Genomic DNA, 5,618 nt, shown 5'->3' with positions numbered 1-5,618 from the left:
GGTGTTGGTTTTGGTGATGTTCCATTTTTGTTTAAAGTTCCAATTAGTTGTGATGATCTGATGGTTGGGACCTGATTAAAACATAGCTGATAAATGGCTGGAAGGCTAGCTGACTGGATGATTGATAATAGCACCTGCTTGCTAAAGTCGATCTGTAGGGGTTAGGGCTTTGGGGTGCACTGAAAGGTAACAGGAAGGGCACAAGAATGGCGTAATGATGAAGGAGGCGGCAAGTGGAGCTCACAGGGAGAACCTCAGATCAGCGAGACCTAGTCCAGCTGCCTCCCGGTCACCCCCGGGCTCTTACTCAGCAGCTGCCTCTATCGGCAGCCACACTCGCACGCGCCCTGTCTAACCCTGTATGACCCTGTATTGCCCTGTAACCCTGCTCCCCTCCCTCAAACCTTAAGTACAGTGCCCCAACCTCATCTCCAGGTGTGTGAGTGAAGAGGCCGCTCTGGACTCCACCCGAGGCTGGGTGCTCTGAACTGCAACAGTTACTCCGGGTGTCCACTCAGGCCAGGCAGTGATGTGGCAATACCCGGGCAAAAGGAATGCAGTTTCCTCAATGTACAGGGGTTGGGTTATAGTTTCCATAATATACTGCCACAACTGGGTGTCTCTTGTCTCTTTTCACTCTTTGGGTCAAGCTCCGGTAGCAACCACTTCCCTACGGTGAACCAGTGGTGGTAACGGAGGAGCGGCTGCAGCTGCAGCGGTCTTGATGTCTCTCGGGTCGGCACTGCCTCAACGGCCTCCACCGGTGCCCCGCCCAACACCACGCCGCAGCTCCCCACACCCGGCTTGTATCCTAGCTGCGGCGCAGGCTTTCCCCTTGCTCGTGGCGAGGATGGTGATGGTGATAGGGATGGTGGTTTGCTATCGCGGCCGGGTAGAGGCCGGTAGAGGCAGGTAACGGGAGCTCTCGCTTACTCACTCGCCGCCGCCGCCTGCTACACCTCTGCTGCTCTGCTCCTCGACTGGACTTGCTCGACCTGCTCGACTCTCGACATCCTAATAGTGTGATGGCTTCTCATAAGGCCTTATTTACAAGGCATTGTGACACCAGTGCATCACTGTTTTTGATGCATCAGTGGCGCAGTGTTACTGCCCATCTTTACAAGGCCACATAAAGTCACCCTGGGTGACTTTTCATGGCCATGTACATATGGGCCCCTTTCACACATTACTCTGTGTAAAAGATGCTTTACATGGGTATTGCTGTGAGTGCTCCCATGCAACATCCATGGAACCTGGCACATTCCCAGATTTACAAAGTTTGGAAAGCTGGGAATTCGTCAGAATACTGTGCCTCACAGGGGAGGCATAGGAGTGGTGCAACGAGGAGAAATACTTTTATTTCTCCTTGTGTTCTTCTCTATCTATAGGTGCTGCATTCTGCAGCATGCGTAGAAAGAGGAAAATGCCATCAATGATCGGTTTTGTGCAGGAAGGTGTCCCTTTATGCACAAAAACAATCATCCCTGAAACACAGGCACCCTTGCAACATGACGCAAGGGTGACTGCACTGGCGCATGACAATCAATTCTGCTCAGATGCACACAGATGCGTCTTATTGTTAATAACACATCCCTGTTCTTTTAAAATGACATAGATCTGTGCAGCAAAATGGCTTGCGATGCCGCACTCCGTCATTTTTTGTAAATTAGACCCTTAGTTTGGCCCACAAATGTTGGCTTTCAATGAGAAAGGAGGGCAAGAGCCTGATAAGGGTTTATATCTGTGGTTCCCAAACTGTGCGCCGCGGCGCCCTGGTGCGCCGTGATGAGCAGCCAGGGGCGCCGCGCCGCCATGCAGGAAGTAGGTGATATAAATTGCAGCCCAACATGCGGAGGGGGGTTTAAAATACCACCTTCGGAATGGTTTTGCCCAGCACACTGCGGCCATACGCTTCCGTACGTACACACGCATTTACACGTTGTACATAAGCTGTGTAGGCTCACCATTACTGCCTTAGCAAGCTTGGAGCATCGGAGACACGTTGCTGGTGACCCCCGTGTTGTGCCCTGCCCTGCCTCGCCTCGCTTGACCCTGTTCAAATCGGTAAGTAAGTGTCGCAGACGAATGCAGGAATGTAGGAATGTCTCATCATAATGCTTTTTAATTTTCAATCGTTTGAACAGTAGTGTAGTGACGCGCGATTTCACTGAGCTCCGCATGAAAGCCCTTCGATTTTGCTGGTAACGTGAGATTCATGCCAAGCTTTAAAAGCGAGCCAGATAATCAGAACCGTGGCTTTTCAAAGTCTTTTTCCAGCTTGTCTTCCTTGTACCCGTGTTTTCTCGGCTTTTCAGTGAGAGATAGTGTGAAGGGAGTTCTACGTGGGAAGCCCGAAGGTGTCAGAACGCTTCACAATAGGAACAGTAATGTTAAATTTGAAAATTACAAGTGACCAAATTACAAAACCAAACGTTAAGTTACATGAGGCAGTAATATGAGCAAACAAAATACAAGAGGTAGCAAAAGGTACATTAGAGGGGGCGCACGGTGGAAAATGTATTTGCAAAAACTCCGGGTAAAAAGGCAAAACAACAGAGTCTGGTGCTTTAATGCTACCTTCATGGAGTGGAGCTCAGAATTTGGAGGTATTTACCACTTCCAGTAAATACCCGATCCTCATCTTCCAGTATTTGCAGGTGCATTAAGTGCCCCACCCTATGCCACCCTGCTCAAAATCAGGGCATCATTATATGTAATTTCACCTCACATGGCTATCATGAAAGTGCTGCACAGGTCAGGCACTTTTGGGCCTACGTGGAATGCCCGAAGATGTCAGAGCGCTTCACAATAAGAACAGTAATGATACATGAGAAAATTACAAGTGACCAAATTGCAAAAGTTAAGTTGCATGAGGCAGTAATATGAGCAAACAAAATACAAGAGGTAGCAAAGGTACATTACAGGGGGGAAAAGTGATATGTGTGCAAGTTGCAAAAACGTACAAACTACAAGTAGAGGTATAATACTGCAATAAATGGCAGACACTCAAGCACAAGAACACATTGGGAAGGCACTTCCATAGTCATGGAGAAAATAATTTTCTGTACTGGAAGGTCTTCCTTAAGATAATAGAGAGGGCGTGAGTTACATTTGGAAGTGTCTTTGAAGGAGGCGAACTTTGAGGTCAGTTTTGAGGCCTGGGAGGAGGTGGTGGCTCCCGAACACATGCAGAAAAAAAATGGTTTTCTCTGAGAAAAAGGCCCCCAAGCAGGGCGAGTTTGTCACTCCCTGGTGAAACTAGTGACGGGTAAACGGAGTGTGGCTGATCCAGGGGCCACCATGTCCCAGGGCGCCTCCATGCATATTTTGTTACTAATATCATTATAATACCTTCATTGCGTCCCAATTACTTTACGGAAGACAACAGGAAGTACTCCCGAGGTCGGGCTTACATCCCGCCCACTGGTAAAAAAAAATAAACGGTGGGGAGCCACGGCCAACTGCCGATTAGGTCAAGGGAGCCACGGGTCAAAAAAGTTTGGGAACCACTGGTTTAGATGAAGGTTTCAGCATGTGTCTAGACTGAGTGCTTGATGTAATTGGAACTTTGACTAAAATGTTTTATATGGCTCAATAGGCCTATTTCCCACCATAATAATTTGGATGTAGATTAGTTCAGAGAATAATTACAGAGTGGTGTGTCTTCTGGGTAATATAAACACTGCTCTATCACTGAAATGCAGAACGCATTTAGCTCAAGATTGATCATACACTAGTGTATCATGTGGGTAATAAAATAAGGCCAGTGCTAAAGGTTTCTTGTTTTGACAGTCCTTCATAAAAGATATATCTATGTTTTTGGGGTCTTGCAACTCTACTTAAAAAAACTTTCCAGGTAGTGTATTTTTGAATTGGCCAGGTGAACAAGGGGTTGGTTCCCTGGTCAAGGCCAAAGGATCATGAGAAATTCGCTCTCACATGCTTACAGACCCTACTATCGAGGACAGATATTGTACCACTCTCCCAGTTCATCCCTCAGAGACATAAGGTAAGTGTAGACTTTTCTGTTATTTCTTTAAGATTGGGCAGCAGGCTTGCCCTATTCGGTTGGAGATAGATTCAAGTTACAAGGAATTCTTGAGTGTTGGAGATATTTCAAGGATTTCACTAAACTAGTGAATAAAAAGGCACAGGAGTTGTTAGCAAAATGGGCTATTGTAGAGGTCCATTAGGAATCAAGGGAACGTATAAACAATATTTTCCTGGTGGTGAAGAAAGTGAGCTGAATGATTAGGTTGTCTACCGTTACCTCAAGATGGAAGATATGCATTTCTTAAAGGATAGCCTCCAAAAAGGGAATAGGTTGACATGGGTGAATTTGAAGGAAGCGCATCTTACAATTCCAATTTGGGAACTGCATCAAAGGTTTCTTCAATTCCGGTGGAAGAGAAGGATGTGGAGAATCATACATCTTACTTCTGACTTTTCGTCAGCACTGTGGTGCACAAAGTCCTTGATTATATAGGTAGACAATATATTGATTATGGATCAGGAGAAGTGGATGGTGGTACAGCACACAGATGTAGGAGTGGAGTTTTTTGGGAGGATTGAGTTTTGTGATAAATAAGCGGAAGTCAAATGTAATACCACATCAGGAAACTCAGTTCTTGGGTTTTATTGTGGCCATAATTGGGGAAATGTAGAGACTTCCAAGAAACAAATTCAGATGGATCGGGAAGAAAATTCAGAATGCTTTAAGCTTAATTCAGGATTCTTCGAGCGTAATTCTTTTAAGATGTTATCTCATAATATAAGTCTTCTTTCATCAACGATTCAGGATATTTTTCCTGGTACTTTGCACTATTGGGTATAGGACAGACTGAAAGAAAAGCATTTACAAAGTGGTTCAAAATACTCAGAGAGGATTTCCGTTCCTGTAGAGAGGAAAGAAGAATTGCATTGATGGTTAAAAAATATGGAGGCTCGGAATGATGAGGCAATTTCTGGGGAAAATATCGAAGTTATTATGGAGTTGTATATGAGCATGGAAGATTAAGGTGCAAAATGTCATTTAGTTTTATCTGGTGGAAGTTAGACAGAGCAAAATGTATGATGCATATACATTTCCGGGAGTTACTAGCAGGGTCATTTGCAACAAGGTCAGTCACAAAGTACAAGGTGAGATGTTCAGCTTTGCTGAAAACAGACAACGTTTCAGCAGTGACGTATATGAGCAATAAGGGACATCTGAGATCAAAGGATTTGACAGATTTGGCAAACGTGTTTTGGGAGTATTGTGTAAGGAGGAACATGTCAGTCAAAGCAGAGTATATACCTGCTTCAAGAAATAGTGTAGCAGATGGATATTTGAGGAAATTAATTGACTCTAGCAATTGGATATTGGACAGATTAGTTTACCTAGTTATAGAGAAGGTTTCATGCCCATTCAAGGAGGGTCTTTCAGAGAACTGATTGAACACTCAGGTGAGGATGTTCTTCAGCTGGCACTCAAATCACAGTAATTAAGGATAGATGCTTTCCTTCAGGAAAGGAGAGGTCTTTATTCATATCCATTTTCACTATTTGTGATAATTGTTGAGTGAATAGTTCACATATCTAAGGAGACAATGGAACTGCTAACTAACAATGGTTTCCAT

The sequence above is a fragment of the Lissotriton vulgaris genome, chromosome 12 (genome assembly GCF_964263255.1).
Source record: "Lissotriton vulgaris chromosome 12, aLisVul1.2, whole genome shotgun sequence".
NCBI classification, from domain to species: Eukaryota; Metazoa; Chordata; class Amphibia; order Caudata; family Salamandridae; genus Lissotriton; species Lissotriton vulgaris.
This window is presented reverse-complemented; position numbering follows the sequence as displayed.